This window comes from Microtus pennsylvanicus, chromosome 9 (genome assembly GCF_037038515.1).
Source record: "Microtus pennsylvanicus isolate mMicPen1 chromosome 9, mMicPen1.hap1, whole genome shotgun sequence".
NCBI classification, from domain to species: Eukaryota; Metazoa; Chordata; class Mammalia; order Rodentia; family Cricetidae; genus Microtus; species Microtus pennsylvanicus.
The window spans coordinates 97,345,479-97,366,916 of record NC_134587.1 but is presented as its reverse complement, the minus strand read 5'-3'; the positions used below and the strand labels follow the sequence as shown (position 1 = coordinate 97,366,916).

At 46.2% G+C, this 21,438-nt stretch overlaps 1 protein-coding gene across 3 annotated transcripts in view; it reads right to left on the bottom strand.

Annotated features, from left to right (window-relative positions):
- Mfap3l (microfibril associated protein 3 like) overlaps positions 1 to 21,146 on the bottom strand; it is a 45,781-nt gene extending 24,635 nt beyond the window's left edge. Inside the window, exon 1 of one of the 3 annotated variants that reach the window (XM_075986812.1) lies at positions 20,977 to 21,146. The gene's annotated coding sequence lies outside the window, so the exon portion shown is untranslated. Of the gene's footprint in view, positions 1 to 20,572; positions 20,824 to 20,976 lie in introns of those variants that run through there. The other 2 variants (XM_075986810.1, XM_075986813.1) reach the window with 2 other exon arrangements.
- Positions 21,147 to 21,438: the final 292 nt, after the last annotated feature.

The window sequence follows — 21,438 nt, the reverse complement described above, 5'->3', positions numbered from 1 at the left end:
CCAGTTGTTTTAGCAATATCTGTAAAACTAGACTAGTTTCCCTCCAATGGACTGATGCCTTGTCTTCCTGTCAGAGGCTGTCATATGTGGGTGGGTCTATCTCAAAGCTTCTTATTCTGCTCCACTGATGTTGAGATCTTATCCTTATGTCTATACTGTACTGATGATACCATCTTCCCCCTTCATCTGCAGTGCCTACTTTGCCTCTGACACATAGGATGCTCAGCAGATTTGCCTGGGGAACGAATGGAGGGCAGGGATTATCACACTAGTCTCAGACACAATCAACCCAAAGAGTTGTCATCAGACCACATTTTCTCCCCAGAAGACAGAAAAGAGCTTCTTCCACAGTTTCCATGAGATTCTCGGGTCTTCCTTTTCTCAGCACAACAGGCACAACCCCAAACAGCCCAAACCTTATGGCCACGGCAGATAGCACAAGCTGCGAGGCACGATAGGCCTTGTTGGGACTCTAGAAATGGCCTTCATCACTTGGCTGAACTTTCCTCAGGGTGCTTTTACGTTGACATGTTCAGCATAGAACAGTGGTTAGAAGCAAGGCTTCAGCTAGGAGCAGGGATGTAGACAGGATAGGGTAGGGCCCTGTTTCTATCTACTTTTATTGGCTGTGTAGTTTTTGGGACAAGTACTTACTCAGCACAAGAGAACTTTAAGTATGCTGAGCGCTTGCATATAGCGTGACTTGATAAACAAGAAGGACTGGTCTGCGTACAATGCCTTCTTTACTGCAGCCAGGCTTCTTAAGCCTCCTTTTAAGTTATGCTATGTAGAGAATGTAGCTTGGTAATACCATATTGATTGTCACCCTGTGACCGGAAGCCACTGCAGGGGCTTCTAGTCCTGGGTCCTTTGTAGGCACCCCAGTCTGAGAACAGGAAGGCTACCTCTTTGGGTATCACCCTGGAGCGAACAGACAGAGAGAAAAAGCTGACTTCTCTCATTTTTTACTTCCTGATGACTGGGTCAGAGTAATGCCCTTAGACCAAGGGCAAGACAATATGGGAGACAGACTTAAAAAATACGAGGAAACAAACCATAGCAATTTCACAACTAGCAAACCATCACATATCACAATTAGGGAGGAAACAATAAAAATGCATTAAAATTTTCATGTGCAAGCCAAGAGTTGTTTTCAAACAGAGGCTGGCCTTGCTGGCATCACACTCGCAAACGCACCGTCTGCGCTAGGGCACCGTGGCGCTATCCTAATAGTCTCAGTAGGTACTGCGGCTTAATACATGGTGACTTCTGCACCTGGGTCCTCAGGGTCCCTGAGATGCTCCAACACAGTGACTTGCATTTTAATGCGGGAGTTTCAGCTAGCAAGCTGGCAAACCTCCCTTATTACTCCTGTCCTGGCTAATTGTAAGGTTACTAAGGGGCATATGATATAATTCAAAGACCACATGAAAGAGTTTTACTCAAAGAAATAATCATGAAAATAAATTTAGTCTGGTGAAAAAAAAAAGCACCAGCTTGATGGACAGTAATTAATTAGTAAGCATTTTAGGGACCCTCTACTGCAAGCCATGCTCTTTCCCGCCCAGCTTCTTTACATTGCATCTATTAAGTGCTGAACACACTGCCAGGGACGTAGGGGATGGACAGTACCATAAGCCATATATGCCATAGTCTAGCTGGAGAGAGAGAGAGAGAGAGAGAGAGAGAGAGAGAGAGAGAGAGAGAGAGAGCGCTGCTTAGGTGATATGGGCTCATGACTTAGTGGGCAGAGCGGGCACTGGCTAGCTGGACAGATACAAGTAGGTCACGCTCGATGAATGCTTTCCAGAGCTCTGCCACCTCCCACCTTGTTCTTGTGGCACGTACCAGGCTTCTAGCGTCCCCAAGGCACCTACCCTGTGACCTCGTGGCACGTCCCAGATTTCTAGCGTCCCAATGGCACCCACCCTGTGCAAGGGACTCAAGGCACTCTTCCAATTGTATCATCCCATTCTTTTCTCTTTCTCATTAAGGAAATGTCACATAGAGACCTATAGGGTCGCCAAGGCACCAGGAATCACATTTACACACTTGCCTTATGGAGCTACACTTCTATGGGATCCAATTGTTAATGAGTACATGATAACGCATGGCCCAGAGCGCAGACAATCTCACATGACTAAAGGTAAGAGGAATAAGCTCTGACTGAATTTTTAAAATAAGAGCCTATCAGACCGGGATCTGACAGCAACATTAAAAGTTTAGTTAATAGCACTTTAACTTTGTAAAAGACAATTCAGGCAGCCAAGCGTAATTGTCACTGCTGTAATCTCCAGCAGCTTAAAATGCAGTCCTTCAAAATGCAAGAACAAAGAACACAGATTTCAAAGACTCGGCTTAACAAAAGCTACAATGGGCGAATTGTTAAGCTCCATGCATTCACTCGTGGCCTTTGGGAAAACTTTCATAGGACACTTTATTTTCCATAGACAGGGAGAAAGAGAAAATGTGTGGCAAACATCACATATTCTTTCGTTAATTTGCTCTTTCCAAACTATTTCCCAATGCTTGTATTTGATCTGTAAGTGTTTAATAAGATGCTCTGTTGAACCGTGCTTCTCTCTTCTCTACCTATAGCCCGCAGGACTATAGCTAAAGTATTTATGGACTTGGGAGAAAAGGGCCTCTTATTAAGAGTGTTTTAAACTAAATGAATATACATTATTGTTTTTTTTTCTTGGCAGTATTTTTGCTGGCACCTTTCCATCAATGGGGACGAGTGAACTGTTTGGTTTCACAATGGGGTTTTGTCTCAGCTGTGTCGCCATTGTTTTCACTGGTGCACAGGTGATGCGTGCACTTCTGAGATACCCTCTGCTTGAAGACACATGCCTGACAAGTTTGCATGCATGCACCAGGGAGGGGAATGGAAAGGCAGGTTTGTCCAGATGGCGAGGGTGGTGGTATGGAATGCTGAAGACATGGGCACTCTCCTTGTTGACAAAGGTCACCCCGATCAGGACTCGGGGGGCGGCTGATGCAGAGGTTGCTAGGAGACTGCGACACTGCCCAAAGAGAGAAGGAAGAGTCAGAGCCTGAACAAGAAGCAAAGGAGCAAGAAAGGAGTTGGCAAATTGGAAAGGGCAGAGATTAGAACGCACAGGATTTAAAGACTAAATGATTGCAGGTCAGAGTAATGGCTCACTCAACAATGGTGTCTACAAAGACACTCTCTTAGGTATATTGTTTGCCAAAACCGGTGCTGTCGGTAGAACACAGGTGTACACACAAATTACGGATTTCCACTAACACTCTCTGGGGTGGTGTTATCCACTGTCTGCTAGAAATGGCCCAGGAGAGTCTGGGGTAGTTCTGGCTGGCCTCATTTCAGTGATGCATGCCTACAGTACCAGAACTCAGAAGGTGGAGGCAGGAGGATCACAAGTTCAAAGATCCTCTTCAACCTCATTTCTCCTTCTAGCTCCACTAGTTTCCTGGCTCTCATAGATGTTTCAAGGACAAGCAAGAGTGACACCATTCAAAGGGACAAAATTTCATAAACCAAGATACATGGCTGCATATCTTCAGAAGAGATGAGGAGGCTGTGATTGACCCCTACAAAGAGAAAGATGGGGTGGTGGGGACTCCAGACACTACGCATACCCCTCGGACTTCATTTCTAGCTACTCACCGGGCAGAGCACAATGCATGTCCTGACTTACTGGACTGCGCACAAGTGAGAGCATCAACTTCTGAAGTTCCCCTCACTACTCTAGTAACCACACTGACATGCGGTCCTCCAAAGAACTTTATGCTTTGTTAATATTTTAACACAAAAGTACATATTTTTAAAAAATGATTTGTTTGAAATCCTGGCTTTTCCAACTTCAAAATCAGCTATAGGACCCTATCTGCCACAAACATACTGTAATTTTTGATTTTTATCATGTCTTCCCTACAAAGTCTGTTGTTCTGATTACAAATAAGTATGTTATAGGGGCTGGAGATATGGCTCAGTTGGTAGAGTGTTTGCTTAGCATGCATTGAGGCCTGCGTTTTATCCTAAGCACCGGATAAACTGAGCTCAGTGATGCATGCCTACAGTACCAGAACTCAGAAGGTGGAGGCAGGAGGATCACAAGTTCAAAGATCCTCTTCAACCTCATAGTGAGTTTGAGACCAGGCTGGGCTATGGGACGCTTTGACTCAGGACTGGGGCTTAAAAACATGTTTACATTGCCTTGCCTGGGTCATGACAGCATTTAAAAAGTCCATTTAAAGCACCGGAAAGACACTGTTGACAACCTATTAATTACAAATACTTGTTAAGTTTGATCATTAGAAAGGATGCATTCTAGAGATTTGTTACTACAGTCTTTTAAAGAGAGAGAGAGAGGAAAAAAAGACAGAAACAAAAACCAAAGCTGTATAGAGAAAGACAAATAATATTAAGGTTTTCCTTTCTCTGGAGATATAACTATTAGACAACCTGAAAACAGGTCTATCGTATGAATCTGTTACAGACCTAAAACACTATTCCTGGAAAACCCTAGACATTGTTCATAAAGGTTTCTCTTTATACAAGGTAAGGAAGAGAGTCCAAGAGAATACAGCACTTGTGCAGGATTAGTGGCTCAGAACCAAAATAAAGAACCCGTGGCCGCTCCTGCCTACACGACACCCATTGGACCCTCTTGTCACAGTGTTTAGTTGTTCCGGTGGATGGGTCATGCAGTGAAGACTGTAACCACAGGTATGTCCTTCAGAACAGCTGACCATCGTGACAACACATAGTTAGCTTCCCTGAGCTCTCCTTCTAAAGCAACGGGCCAAAATAGTCTGGACCTCAATGAACGTAAACCTAACTGCACACAGGGACACTTCCTTAGATACACGAAGACAGGGAAAACACCCGGGGACAGGATACAAATGGGAAAGGTTTGCCATGCCTTCGAGCCACGATATTGTCCCAAACAGATGATACTTCAGGGTTTTCAAGTTCTCATGGAGATAGCGAAGTGTGGTAGCATACACTTTTAATACCACTGCTCTGGAGGCTAGGCAGAAGGGTTGCTGTGAATTTGAGGCTAGCCTGGACTACACAATCAGACACTTTGTCTCCAAAAAAAAAAGGAAAAATAAAAAAGAAGGAAAAGATGGTATGGTTGACTAGGATCCTTATTTTGGAATTTTTCATTTAGCCCTCTCTCTAAGTCATCCCTGCTAGAGTCCATAGTCAACCTAAGGTTGGGTTAGAAGCACACTCCTCATTGCTTTCTGCCTTCGGTGCTTCTAACTTTAGAATACAATTCCCCAGAATTTTACCCTTAAAAACAAAAACTAAACATTTTCACTCACACTCACACACACACACACACACACGAAGATTCAAACCTTCTAGTCCAGGTATTTTCTATGGAGTGTATACCTATGTGTAGATATGCCTATGTGTATGTGCACACCCACCTTGCTCATGTAGAGGCTCTAAGTTGACACTGGGTGTCTCTGCCTTAACATCTGAGACAGGGTCTTTCAGCAAACCTGAGGCGCTGACTCACATCTTCCTGCCACTGCTATTCAATGCTGAGATGACCTACAGGCTCACACCAGCACACCCAACTTTCTTCATCAGTGCTGTGGCTCCAAGCCTGGTGTTCAGTGTGTGCAGCAAGCACTTCATGCCTGAATCACCTCCCTAGCTCCTCCCAGGAATTTTTTTTTATGTTAACTGGATAATCTACACTGTTTTCCTGCCAGCTTTGAATTCTTGCTGGTCACCTATCTCAAGCCCATTTCCCAACAATTGATTTGGAGGCTCCTCAAGCCAGAATAAAGCCAGCGGGAACTGCCAGGATCTACAACCCTGGATCCATCAATGGGTCAGAACTCTCCCTAGGCCTAGGAAAAATGCTCAGAGGATCCCATAGGACGTAGAGGAGTTTCACTGGAGTACACTCCTAGCTAACTGTCTACAAACTGAGTGGCCAGCACTGTGCTTATGTCTCTGTGTAGTCTTCGAGGTCTATAAGCCAGGGAGTGATGGGATATTCTTTTAAAAAAGGATTTAATTATTTTACTTGATGTACAAGCATAAGTGCCTGTATGAATGTAAATACATCAGGTGTGTGCTGGGGTTGACGGAGGCCAGAAGGGGCATCAGATCTCCTGGAACCGGAGTTATATATAAGTTGTGTACCACCTGATGTGGGTGCTGGGAACCAAACCTGGTTACCTTGGTCCCTCTGCAAGAGCAGCAAGTACTCTTAACCACTGAGCCATCTCTCCAGCCCCATCTTTTAAAAAGTTATTATGATTTTATGTGCGTGTATATATGAGTATCATGGTATGTCTATAATACCATATGTAATAGGCATAGAAGTCTGAATACAACCTTTGGGCTCTGGTTCTCTCTTTCCATTGTTGGGGTCCAGAGATGAAATTCAGGTTGGGGACCAGACTCGGGCCATCCAGTATGCCCGACAAGTGCTTTTAACTGTGAGCCATCTTTCCAGCCCAGGGAATAACATTCTCAATGCACTTTCTTAATGATGAATCAGATCCAATTTTGAGCTCACATTTTCTTGCTGGATCCAGATACTCTGTAAACTCTCGAGGCCTGCACTCTGAATGAGGCTTTGTGCACACACACGGCTTCCCAACTGGCCAAATGCAATTAACTCGCTGTCCTGGAGTTGGGAGAGCAGTTTCCCATGCACCCTGACAGAGGGTGACTGGTTATTTTCCAAGGGCACAGCCTGTAATAAAACTATCAAACTCATTATGAGCCTCAGGATATTAGTAGCGCCCAATAAAGACGAGAATAACTTCCACCAGGACATGTACTGTATTCTAGGCTACAGCCAGAATGAAGGACATGCTGGGGACCTTCCTGGAGCCACAGAGCTGAGCTTATAAAAGGCAAAGGGCAGACAGGGTTCCTGAAGTTAAGCTGGAGAACAGAAATCTTAGGGAGGTGTGAAGAGAAAACCACTTTAGAATTTTAGGATTAAGGTCCACAGGCTGGGATGGTGATGTTGACTCAGTTCTCTGTTTGCACAACTCAGTAGGTAACATGTGGGAGTCATCCAGCAACCCCGAGTTGCAGACCCGTCTCCTAGGTCTTCCCCAGTTCTACAATTCTCTAAGTACAAAACTCAGGGCTGGGGCTGGCCGAGGGAAGAAACTGGAAGGAGCGGAGAGACGAGAGAAAGAACAAGGGAATTGCTAGCACACAGATTTAAACAAATCCTACCCCATGGTTAATCTTCAGTGTCAACTTGATTTGATTTGGAATCACCATAGAAACACATACCCCGATGTTAACAGTGTGTTTCTAGAAAGGCTTATTGGAGAAAGGAAGATCTACGTTGGATGTGGGCTGAGCCGTTGCACGGGCTGGGGACGAGAAAGGTCGTTGAGCACCAGGGTTCACCTCCCTGCTATCCAGCTGCTTCTCACACTCCTGCCCCTGGAGTCTGTCCCCTTGACCTGTGTGCCCCAATAAACCCTTCAGTATCAGCAGCTCCAATTGTGACCATGAGCCCTTGAAGGGTGAACTGTTGGTGTGCCCTAAGGCATATGATAGTGCTTCTCCTCTGGGAACAGAACTTTCTGTGTACACAGAAGACACGGGGACAGTCCCCAAACCTTCTTTGTGAAGTAACTCTTATCCTTACCGGGACTAGCCACAAGGTCAGCAGGGACCAGCTTTCAGGGTGTAGCTCAGGCCTCCAATCTCTCTTCTAAAAGAGTTAAGAGTAAGGACTGCACCTCTGTGATTACGGGAGCATCTTTCTGGGCCTGGGATTTATATTCTTAATTTGTATTCCCAAATATCCAAGCACCCTTCACTCTCTGTGTCTCCAAGTAATTCATTAAAGCCATTCAAATCCACAGCCGGGATACTGACCAACTAAGGCTCTGTTTTTCATTGGAGTAAGAGTTTGCCCATTTGAAAACTATGTACTTAATAACTGGAGATGATAGTTCAACAGCTTTTCCTCTTTCCTGGTTTACCTGCCCATTACACAAAGTGGAGTTGCATAACCAGCATTCTACATGTGAAGTGGTTCAGGCACTCCTGCTAACAACTAGACCTCCATGGCACAGAGCAGAGGGGTTCTGTGATTCAAATTCTCCGTGATTTAATTCTGATTAAGACTGTGACAATAACTTCCTTTATTTTATTTTATTTTGTTAAAAAGAAAACAAATTATCTTTTTTCATTTTACATACCATTCCTATTTCCTCCCCTCCTTCGATTCCCTCAACTTTCCCCCTAACCCCCATCCACTCCTCAGAGAGGGTAAGGCACTTTGTTTTGGGGAAGGACCAAGACCCTCCATATTATATCCAGGTTAAGCAAGGTATTCATCCAAAGAGAATGGGTTCCAAAAGGTCAATACAAGCATTGGGAACAAATCCCATTGCCACTGTCAGTGGCCCCACGGTCTGTCCCAGCCATACAACTGTCATCACATTCAGAGGGTCTAGCCGGGTCCTATGTTGGTTCCTTCCCTGTCTGGCTGGACATGGTGAGCTCCCATTAGCTCAGGTAGACTGTTTCAGTGCATGTCTCCATCATGGTGTTGACCTCTTTGCTCATATTCTCACTCCTCCCACTCTTCAACTGGACTTTGGGAGCCCAGTCCAGTGCTCTGCTGTGGTCTCTGCCTCTGTTTCCATCAGTTGCTGCATGAAGGTTCTTGTTACTTAGCTTCTTTAGGGTTATGGAATGTTGGCTCATTCTCCTTTGGTTTATAGCTAGTATCCACTTATGAGCAAGGACATATCATCTTCATCTTTCTGCGCCTGGGCTACCTCACTCAGGATGTTTTTTTCTAGTTCTATCCATTTGCATGCAAATTTTAAGATGTCGTTGCCTTTTACTGCTGAGTAGTACTCCATTGAGTACCACATTTTCTTTATCCATTCGTCAGTTGAGGGGTATCTAGGTTATTTCCAGGTTCTAGCTATTACAAATAATGCTGTTATGAACATAATTGAACAAATGTCCTTGTAATATGATTGAGTATCCTTTGTGTATTGCCCAAGAGTTGTATTGCTGGGTCCTGAGGTAGGTTTTCTTATAATCACCTAACATTCATGGTGTCTAAGACACTCACGCTCAGACATTAGAGCCCCCCCCCCATGCACTCTGCGATGGGGCAGGCCTGTGTGATCCTGCCCATGTGACCCTGGAAGAAGCAATGTCACACTGCAAGTCTGCACCCAGGGAGCCTCTTACTGTACTCACTCCCTCAGGTCCCCAACCCATGGCTCTTGCCACCTGCACACGGCGATCAGCGAAGACACACCTCAGCTTAGGTGAGCTATCCAAATGCAAAACAAGTTTTCATTTAATTTTAATATATGGAATACATTTTTAAGTAATCATTATTGCAAAGATTTGGGGCAAACAAATAACACTTTTCAGAAGTTGGGCTAGATCTGAACCGTTTTCTAGTTGGCTTAATTATATAAGATTAAGATCATTTCCCCACCAAGCCTGTATGCCTTCCAGTGTGACAGTCATCAAATTGGTAGAAACAAACACAGTCAGTTCATGGCTAGTTGAGATAGCCTGGTGAGTGGTTAAGAGCAGTGGCTACTCTTCCAGAGCACGGGGCTTTGATTCTCAGCACCCAAATGGCAGCTCACAGTCATCTGTAACTTTAAGACAAGCAGTTGGAAATAGGAACTCCCTGGTTTCCATACAGAGTTTCTCCCTGCTGTGATGAGCAAAGGACCTAGAGGCCCAGAACGTGTTCGCAGTGATTTCTCATCCAGGCAGTGAGGTCTACAGCTAAGTGATAAAAGCAACAAAGAGCTGATCCCATCAGCTAACTGAACAACGTGTTTATAAAGCTAGTAGTGTCGGCTGAATACCAATTGCTCTAGGGAGCAGGAACTGTTCAGGACCTGGTCTTTACCTAAGAGGTGCTTAGCACATAGAGCGATACATGGCATAGAAATACATGGCGGGGGGGCAAACTGGAAAGGTCACAGAATATTCCCTGGGCATGACCAGGACCTGGAGAATGAATAAAGGAGGCAGCACAAAAAGCATAGTTTCCTCGGTAGGAATACTGGCTTCACTGTGAAAAAGTGAGGGCTGCAGTAAGTTGTCATGGCAATGAATCTAAGCCCGTGTGGTGGTATGTTCGCACAAAGCTCGTCTACTGCATCTTATGAGTGCCACCCCGAGAACTCTGGGATGTTGGGGTACACTTCAAAGATTCAGTTTAATAAAAGGGTCGCTAGAGCTTCTCGAGAGAAATGATAAGGAAGTCTTTGGGATTGATGGTCCATTCCTTAGGAAGCAAAACCTGAGACTCCCGTGAAAGAAAGGGAGGGGACTGCCCACAGCCTAGAAGTAGGGATGAGTTGCCTGTCAAAGGCAAGAGGAACCCAGAAGGCTAAAGTAGCTTGGTGGACGAACATCCGTGGAAAAATGCTGGGCCCCCACGAAGGCAAAAGATGGGCATAAGGCCAATGCTTTCTGGAAATGAGTATCAAGATACTGAACTAGAGAAAAACTGGTCACTTTAGAGAAGTCTAATGCCAGCTCCGCTCAGAGATGAAGTCATCCAGGATTGTCCGAAGCTTGAAGTTAAGAATTAAAAAGAAAGAAAACTTAACACAACACCCAGGGATGGGAGGGGAGAGAGGGACAGAGAGAGGGATGACAGAGACACAGAGACAGAAATCGACAGAGAAGAGCAGCCACAGGCCTTCTTTCCAAATTGGGCTACTAGCAGAAGTGGCAGGAAGCCAGGCAGAGCGAGGGCAAGAACCACCCTGGCTGTGGCAGGATTGGCCATCCCAGTGCTTGCATTTGTAACAGCACAGACATGTACAACACGAGATGAGGCACAGTGGCCAACAGGCAGGAGCACTGAACGGTTTCTAGAAGTTGAAACTGCCCACAGTCACCCTATAAGCATGCCCTAGGTAAAGCCGGGAGCTAAGGACAAAAGATGATGAATTCTGTGTGCCTCTTTCCACATGGTGGCTGTGTGCGCATCCCTCCCCATGGTAACTATCTACCTTCTTCCTTGCATAGGAACTGGACCTTTGGGAAAGAAGGTATCAGCCAGCCACAAGTAATGTCCATGCTGCTTTCAAGCAGGTGCAGCAGGGATAGGTGTGTGTGTGTGTGTGTGTGTGTGTGTGTGTGTGTGTGTGTGTGTGTTCTCGTAGGTCTGGGAGAGATACCCCTTTAATGAACCCGAAGAACCTTCTGAAGTATAGCCACCCCATTTTGACCCTGTGTGAGCTGGGTGGGCCCCACCAATGGATAATTCTGGAGCCTGTTGCTCCAATCCATTTATTTCTTTAAGAAACAAAGCCTTCCCCTTTGCTCCTCCTCTCACCATCAACAATCTCCAGTCCTCAATGGAAGGAAAGGGCTAGAAGCACACTAAGTATCTGTCCAGGAAGGGTTCCTCGGTTCACTGATCACAGAGTCCAGTGTAACAGCCCACCCCCTAAAGTTGCCCTCTCGATGCTGAATTAGAGCACCCACACTAAGATTCTCTCAGCCCCATCCACAGGCCCCAGATAAACTCATCTAGAAGTGGCGAAGTGCTAGGGAATAAACTCCTTTCGTTTATATCTCTATTACCATCGGCGCCCTGCGATGGTTAAGTAGACTCATATAAGTGGTCTTGGAGGTAGGCATTACCTCCCCTTCCTGTTTTAAACACACACGATGGGAACCAGTCTCTCGGGAGCTGCCAAGCCCTGTCCTGGAATAGAGCCCAAGAGTGTTGCACCAAGCAGGTGTGCCTCCTCGTGTATATAGGCAATGCCTGACACAGACAATCCGATTAATTGCATGGGAGTTGTTTGAAACGCCTCCCTTTATTTCCTGCCCAGATGTAAAGATCAGTCACCGAGTCCTAGCAAGCCTCACTCCTGGGCATCTGGCCACCACCCCATTTCTGCCCTGGTGATCATCACCTCCAACAGGCACCTCCCTAACAGGCTCCTTCCTCCTTGATTTGCTTCTAGTCCCACGCATGAGCCTTTGACTTGTTGCTGTAATCCGTCCCACGTACCTTGTTGCCCGTAAAGAGCTGACTCTAAAAGATCTGATTTAAAACATATTTCAGGGGCTGAGGGTACAGTTTGGTTCTTAGAGCGTCTGCCTGGTGCATGCACACTTGGGCCGGGGTTCGAATCCCTAGTATTGCAAGCAAGCAAACAAAAACCCAAACAAACAAAGTATTATTTTGTACAGAGTGAATCTGACTCTTGACTAGAGCAAACGCGGTTTTTCATCCCGCCCCCACTTCACTACGCGGCTTTTCATCCCGCCCCCACTCATCACGCCCCCATTTCACTACATGGCTTTTCATCACGCCCCCACTACACTACGCGGCTTTTCATCCCGTCCCCACTACACTAGGCGGCTTTTCATCCCGCCCCCACTACACTACGTGGCTTTTCATCACGCCCCCATTTCACTACGCAGCTTTTTACAATGCCCCCACTTTACTGTCTTCCTGGAGCCTCCTCCCTCCCTCTGACCTCTCACACCTGACCCCTCACAGACTTTTGTAGTTCTCACACCTCTGTTCCCTTCAAGGCCATTTTCCTTCCTCCATCCACCCGGAAAAGACACTACTTATCTAGGAAATCTTGGCTGGACGACCCCAGACACTAGTGTCTCACCAACTTCACCCCAAACTCCGTAATTTCATGTGACTGCCATTTGCACTCACTCATCTTTCCATTAGATGAAATTTCAGGCTTTAAACTTTTGTCAAACAAATGCACAATTTAATGCGTGGATACACGATCTACTTGAGAACAGTTGGTTTGAAACACTGACGTGGAAACCGTGGGCTATGGTGACTGACTGACACAGTCACAGGGAAACCCTTTACTCAGAATTACAGCAGCTTACAAAGCAGGAGAGCAAGGCTGAAATCCCAAGAAGGTACAGGACAAACCCTCCGAGAAAGAGCAAGAACAAAGGTATAGAGACTGGAGAGACGCTCAATGGTTAGGAGCACTTGCTCTAGAGAACCCGGGTTGGGTTCCCAGCACCCACACGGTGACTAACAATCCTCTCTCTGTAAAGTCACTTCCAGAAGACATGCCACCCTCTTCCAGTCTCCTATGGTGCAGTAAGCATGCGAAACAGGCATGCATGGAGGCAAAACACTCATGCATATGACATTAAAATAAATAAACCTTGAAAGAAGAAAGAGATCACGAAGGGCACGATATTCCAAAGACTAATTATTTGGAAAAGATTCTGAAAGAAGGGTATGGTCCGGGAAAGAAATGTAAAGTTCTTCAGAATCAAAATGGAGTTGCTTGATGAACCCTAGCAAAATGAACACAGCCAGGAAGTCATGAGGGACAGGTTCTTAACACATGATTACGCAAGAACTCCCATCGTACAAACTTCTAAAACCAATCCGAAGTACTTCTACAGGGCATTTCCCCAGCAACTCTGGAACTTTAGGCTGAAGCCACTCTTGTGAGTAATAATTGTGATCAAGGATTATGGCCTCCAAATACCTGATGCAATCCTCCTCATCTGTGGTTTTAACCCCCCAACCCCGCTTCAGCCTCTACGAAAATGCTCATCGCTTACTTGGCTGCGCATATTCCCAGTGAAATACCCTGTTAGTCCCAAATAAACACCACTTTCTTTTCTTTGTAGAATCTCTCCCCGGTTGCTTTTTCTTTTGATGGACAAGTTTATTCTGAGCTAGGATCCCACCATGGAAAAGAAGAATTACTGTAGTTTCATAAAAGGACACTTGGGTAAGAGGAATACAACAACCATATTAAGTCATATAAACGGAACCTATACAATATGCATACATACAGTTCTTTTTATTAAGATAAATTCTAATAAAGTCCTACTGCTGTCGTTTTCAATAACAGATTTTGATAGCCCAAGGCATCCCTTCTACACTGTCTGATAACATAGTTTTTTCTCAATTTTTTCCTGAAATACTGTTTGTTTGCAGTTCTGAGTCATTCTTCTAATAATACAGTCGCTTTCTCCAGTTCAGATTTTCTAGGCACAGAGAGATACCGACTCAACCAGACTGCAGGTTTTTATGGGGCAAGCATCGAGGCCTTGTCCAGAAAAGAGACTGGATACATTTGACAAGAACAGCTGGATTTCTTATATTTAAACATGACGTTCTGTGATCTCATCGTAGCAGCTGTCCTCATGGTCCTACAAACAGGAAGCCCACTGCAAACATGGCTGACTGACTAGGGTAGTCCTGCATGAGTCAGCACAAGCGCATTGGAAGCAGATGCCAGCTAGGCAGCCAGCCCATGCAAAAATCCCATCATTTCTCAGTGGAATGATCCGAAATTCGTGTTTACACAACTCCCTGTTCAGTGCATGGTACTGAGATGGCAGAATAATGACTGTCACTACGAAGGCAACGAGAAGAAATGAAGTACAGATGGCCTTACTTTAACAATGAGGCTGAGTCCAAAAATGCCACCATAAAATCAGAATATACTAGGCCGAACTTCCTAAATATAACCCCAGTAGCGCAGACACTGAGAGAAACGATTAATAAATGCAACCTCCTGAAACTGAGAAGCTTCTGTAAAGCCAAGGACAGAGTCAACAAGACAAAGCCGCAGCCTACAGATTGGGAAAAGATCTTCACCAACCCCACATCAGACAGAGGGCTGATCCCCAAAATATACAAAGAACTCAAGAAATTGTTTATCAAAAGAACAAATAATCCAATAAAAAATGGGGGTACAGACCTAAACAGAGAACGCTCAACAGACTAATCTAAAATGGCTGAAAGACACTTAAGGAAATGCTCAACAATCTTAGCCATCAGAGAAATGCAAATCAAAACAACTCTGAGATTCTATCTTACACCTGTAAAAATGGCCAAGATCAAAATCACTGATGACAACTTATGCTGGAGCGGATGTGGGGTAAAGAGAACACTCCTAAATTGTTGGCGGGAATGCAAGCTGGTACAGCTCCTTTGGATATCAGTATGGCGATTTTTCAGAAAATTAGGAAACAACCTTCCTCAAGACATGGTAATATCACTTTTGAATATATATCCAGAGGATGCTCAATCGTACCACAAGGACATGTGCTCAACTATGTTCATAGCAGCATTATTTGTCACAGCCAGAACCTGGATATAACCTAAATGCCCCTCGACTAAAGAATTGATAAGGAAAATGTGGTACATTTACAAAATGGAGAAAAAAAATTTACACAGAGGAAAATGACATCTTGAAATTTTTAGGCAAATGTAAGGATCTAGAAAACATCATATTGAGTGAGGTAACCCAGACCCAGAAAGACAAATATAATATGTACTCACTCATAACTGGTTTTTAGACGTAAAGCAAAGAAAAACCAGCCTACAGTTCACAATACCAGAGAACCTAGACAACAAGGAGGGCCCTAAGAGAGACATCCATGGGTCTAATCTACGTGAGAAGTAGAAAAAGACAAGATCTCCTGAGTAAATTGGAAGCGTGGGGATGATGGCAAAGGGTAGAAGGGGAGGTCGGGGAGGGAAAGGAGGAGATATATTAGGTGAATCAGGGGTTGTGCCTTGAGTATGAGACATCCCCCCACAGGTTTATCTGTTTAAATACTTGGCCCAGAGCTGGTGATACTGTTCTGGACAGTTCTGGGACCTTTAAGAAATCTAGCTGGTGGAAGTGAGTGACTTGTGCAGAGAGAGGACAGGAATGGGGGCTACAGCCAGGCTCTGCTTGTGGGTCAATCTGCTTCCTACCCGACTGAGATGGGAGCATGCAGCCTCCTGATCCTGCCGGCCGCGCCTTAGGGACTATACCTTCTCAAACTAGGAGCCAAAAGAAACACGCTCTCACTAGTCGCTTTTGTCAGATGTTTGGTTTTGAGCCACGAGAAGTGTAATTAACACGGGAGCCATCTCTGAGCTATAATTAACAAGGGACTTGGTTTATCTGCTGTCATTTCTATAACCTGCTATAATGAACTGTGAATAAAAGCTTTGAAAACTCCTGATTGCACAAATACACACAGGAATGATGTTATTTTCAGAGATCCTGACTGGGCACTGACGACCTCAGATAGATTCCAACTTCATCAAATGGGCCTGTGAAATTTGGTTTAGCTACTGTGGTGGGTGCGGACACTTGGACACTTGGTTTCAAGCTGGATCTGCTGTCGGGGGAGGATGCACACCAGTGGGAAAGGCTTTGAGAAGTTGTAGCCCTGCCCCGTTCACAGTTCACTCTTTGTTTCCTGTGCAGGGATAAAGATGCAGTGTGCGGGTGAACTTCCTGTTACAGCAGCCAGCTGCCATCCCTCCTCTGCCATCAGGGACCCTCACTCTGGAGCCAGAATCCGAAATGAACTCTTTCTTCTGTAAGTCACTTTTGGTCATGGTGTTTCCTCACAGCAAGGAAAGGTAACTGATATAGTTACACTGGGCTTTTTAAGGAAAATAAACCTGGTGGAAACCTTTCTGTTTGAGTTTCATTTCTGTTGTGGCAACAGTTAGCCAGACAAAAAGTAGCAGAGAAGGGGAAAGGGTTTATTTAGCTTTCAGTCTCAAGTTACAATCTATCATTTCGGGGATATCAAGGCAAGGGACTCAAGTAACACCCAGAGTCAGGAGCAAAGGGAGATTAAGGCTTGCTCTCAGCTAGCTTTCTCCTTTCTTATACTGTTCAGAGCCCCCTACCTAGGGAATGGCACCGCCCACACTGGGCTGTGTCTTCTTCCACCAACTAACCTAGACAACTCTTCACAGACATCCTCAGAGAGCACCGTGGTCTAGATCATTCCTCATCAAGACTCGGCCGAGGTTACTCAAGATGGAGTCAAGTTGGCAGTTAAGACCAGCCAACAAACTATCCATTTCCTAGAGTTATTTTAAATCCTCAGCTCATTTCCTACTGTTTACCTACTATGGGATAGAACCCAAACTCCTTGTATGTAGTTTAGATCATCACTATGAAGAGAACATGTTATGTCCCTTACTGTGCCTTGCCTGCTCCCTCATCACACCAAATCTTCTTCGTGTGTGGAGGCGTGCGCTTCCTATGGCTTCTATGACAGATTACCAGTTTCAGCAACTTCACACAACACTCATTATCTTATTGTTCTGGGTTTGGAGATTCACCACATGTTCTAGTTCCCTTTCTGTGGTAAAATATTCTGACCGAAAGCACCATGGGGAGGAAAGGGTTTATTTGGCTCTGACTTCCAGGCCATAGTCTACATCGCACAGGGCAGGAACTCAATCAGAAGCTTGAAGCAGAAACCCTGGGGAATCCTGCTTGTTGGCTTTATGGCTGGCTTACACTCTGATTCATGCTCAGCTGGCTTTTCAAACAGCTCAGGCCCTCCTGGCTGAGGAATAGTGCCTCCTGCAGTGGACTGGATCCTTCTATCAAGTAGTATTAAAAAAATGTCCAATTTAACCAGACCAATATAGAGTTAGAATTGGCATTTGGAACAGAAGGTGTGAAGCTTCCCAATACATTTTACACTTTGGGTATAGAATGTATTTTATGGGCTTATGGTTAACGTGGGTGTTTGATTTTTTATTTGCAAGGCTTTCTTAATAACAAAACATATATACTAATACTAATACTAATAGTACTACTACTACTACTACTAAAAGGACAGTGCCCCACAGACATGCCCACAGGCCAATCTGATCTGGGCAGCTCTTTAACTTGCTCTTCCCTCTTAGGTTGTGTATGTTGACAATGGTGCTAATCAGCACACTGTACCTTAATGGGCTAAATTCAAGGCTCTGGTAAAGGAAGAACCTGGATCCTTGCTTTGGCAGCTGCCCACACTCTCTTGTGAGGCCTTTCATCTTCAAAGCCTGCAGCAGCCAAAGGAATCTTTCTCAAGACTCCACTGCGTTCCTCCTTAGCCTGGGCAAGCCCTGTGATGACACGGGGCCCATGTGGACAGGTATGGCATTGTCTTCCCATCTGAAGGCTCCTTCTCCATCATCCAGAAAGTCACTTCATAGTCAGGCATGGAGGCATTTTTCCTGCCCACCATAGTAAGTTCCTTCTGGATGGAGAACCCATTTCTCTGCTTCAAAGGCTCTGAACCCACTCTCAGTATTCCCTGAGAGGCTATGCAAAGTCACCACTTCCTCCTCCAGACGCAAGGAGGTCAGTTTCCCCTGCCTCCTCAGGCCCACACACAACACGTATTTTGTACTCCAAGTGATTTGTCTTCAGGAATATCACTCCAACTAGACGGTGAGTCACGATGTCTTACTCATCCTTGCAGCTTCGGAAGCCTAACCGTAAAAGTTTGTGGGAAAGAGAATTTAATGTGCTATTTCAATGCAGGAAGAGACCTCAGGTGGGGAGGCAAGGGCAAGACCAATCCATTACAGAGCCTCTGTTTGGAGCCTAACTGTTAAATGACTTTGTCAGCCTTTAATTAATTATGAGCACATAACCAACCAACCAACCCCTATTCGTTTAACCATTCCAGGGAGGGACCACAGCAAATTCAAAACCAACCTTGACACCTTAATGCTGAGGCTGATTTTAACTATAACGTGATTGGCCACAGAAACTGTGTAAGTGTTCTCCGGGTTTGGCTAGAAAAGACAACTTGTACCCCAAGCGCTAGGATAGATTCTAGGTTAGGCTAGTGCTACTATCCACAAGTTTCCTGCATTCATACAGACACGCCTGCCTAGCAAAGCCAGCTGGGTTGGTTAGAGATTGAAAGCAATTTGGTCACAACAGGAGTCTCTTGGTATTTAAGTGTTCAAAAGTTCTTGAAAAAAAGCTATTGAAAGTACAAACTAAGCAGTAGCTGTATTGCTTAAATAGCTTCAGACATCTTAACTGTAAGCCAAAGTGTGTGTATGGGGTTGAATAAATTAAGGTCACATGAATGTGGGGAGATCTACTTTTAAAGCCAACGGTCTGTTACGTGTATATATATATTAGTGTCACTAGCAAAATAATCGGGCACAGAAACACAAACACTTCTAAAACCTAGACGTGCTGAACCTGAGCGTCAAGGACCTAAGGCTAAGCAGGAAGGAGAGATTATCCTGTTTTTGTCTCCTAAATACAAAGCCCCCTTTGTTGTTCTTCATCATTAGTAATAATAAAACACTTTTCAACCTAATTCCTTCGGTTTTGTTAATGTTAAGGTTGTGAGAACCCAGTTTGTGCAGTTCAGGGCCCTGGGATAAACCAGCTTTTGGTAACATTTCACTGTGTTTCCCAACACTGAAAATACTTGGCAATTTTAGAACCACCTGGCGGCCCATTAATCTATATGAAACTCCAGAGTCATAGAAGGTAAGCAGAGGCTCAGCCCCCTGCTATGATCCAGGAAAGCAAGGCGAAGGAGACAGTCTACCTATTTCCATCTTCACGGAATGAGGTGTAGCTACATGAGGCAATCATGGCAGATTTCAAACGTGATGCATTGCATACAACCAGGAAGTATACACCATCCATGCGCTGGGTTCCTCACACTTGTAAATATTTTAATACATGTATATAGGTAGCTGTAGGGGTGAACAGTAAAGTTGCAGAGGGGGTACAGATGGCATTTTGTGTATTAGCCCAATGTCTGCAAGCTACCTTGCTCTAATTTAGTCTCTCCTAAAATAATTCCTTTTCCCCTCTTGCATATTTCATCCTGAACATTTCACTATGCTGAGTATAGTAGCAACTTAAAAAAAAGTGTTTCATCTAGAAAAGAAGTGAGAAAACTTAAAAACCACTGCGTTTCTGCAGGGCTGTTTCCAAGTTTTTAACATAAAGCCAGAGTAAAATAAAGATCTCTGCAGTAACCAAACTTTGAACAAGTGTCGTTCAAAACAATCACAACGGAACCATAATATTTTCTGCAGTGTGAGCAGCTAAAAGCACCTGCAAAACGTTTTCTTTTCTTTTTTCCTAGGTTGCTTAAAAACTTGGGAATTTGCAATCCCAGGCCACTTTAGAGAGGGAGACAAGCAACGCTCAAGTTTAAAATGAATTGACTCTACATTTACTCTTCTTAGCCAAAGAAGCACGTTTCCCCATTCCCGGCCACGAGGCGACTCCGTGTCAACTTGCTACGGTGTCAAATGCGACAAACTCCAAGAGCTCCAGTGACGAGGAGGCGGCTCTAAGCACCCGCTGCTTCCCAGACTCCTGCAGCATCAGGACGCGGCGCCCTCGGGGCTCCCCACGCCGCCTTCTGGGCAAAGGCCAGTACACCCCCTTCTCTGTCTGGGGAAACTGAGGCACCGTGACGCGAACGATCCAAAGCTCAGAGAAGGCGTCCTCCTCCTCCCGGGAGATCCGTGAGGCTCTGGGTCATTGCGCTGTAGACAGCTCGCTCCTGGCCCTTAGAAGGTTGTGGCACCAGCCTGGAACTCGGCTGTCCCTAACCCACCAGCCCCCGCCCTGCACGTATTTCCAGCATCCTGCCACCAGACGCGAGCTGAGACCGCAGGGCACCTCCAGGCGTAGCCTCCGCCAGCCCAGGCGTCCGAAAGTTGCGCAGCTCGGGTGACCGCTGACCACCAACCCGGCGCGGGGCTCCTTCCTACCGTACCTCACCGCCCAGGCTCGCCCGCCCGGTGCCCTCACTGACCTGACACCGCTGCGCCACCCCGGTGGTCGCCGTGCGCCGCTCGCCATGGCCACCCGGATAGGTCTGCAGCACCCAGCGCGTACCAACCTCCTCCGCCCGCGCTGCTTCTGGATGCGGGCTGCAAGCCCCGCCGCCGGGAGTCGGAGCTTTCCACCTACGGGCGCCGGAGCCGGCAAGAGCCGAGCATGCCCAGTGCGGCTCCCGGCGACGCCGAGGCGGGGTGCGCGCTGCAGAACCGGGTTTTCGCGGCTGCCGAGGGCGGAGGCGGGTCGCTGCGGGCGGTGGGCTCCACCCACCAGGGGCGGGCTCCGTAGTCCGCGGGGAAGCGCCGCGCTCGGCGAGCTCCGCCTCTGGGCGGGACCGCGCGGGCACCAGCCGTGCTCGTGCGAGCCGAGGTGACTTACCCGAGCTCTTCCACCAGACGGTGCGGTGCTGCGGCGGCGTGACTGGTAGTTGTCGGGGGCAGGGCGCTGCAGGCGCTGTCACGGCAACTTTCCTGAGCGGCGCGTCGCAGTGGCGTCCGAGGACACGCAGGAGCGGGCGTCTTCGAACACCATCTTGGAGGCCACCCGCAACCAGCCCACCCTCCAATAAACCTACCCAGTCGCCAGCTGAAGTGTCCGGGGGGCCTTCCCAGAGGCTGCTCTGCCACACCTAAAGCACAGCGAACGCCTGGAAGCGACGGGATGGGGAGTGGTGGATAAGACACAGCGGGGTGTTTTCAGGCGGCTTCTGGGTGGTGGGATTCCAGGGGCGGGGGGGAGATTTATAAAACTGCCCCTTAAGTTTATTTGCAGTTTCGACGTTCTCTCTAACGAGGAGTTAAGTTGCTGTTTTGGTGGGGAAACCTACGTAAGTTTTCTATG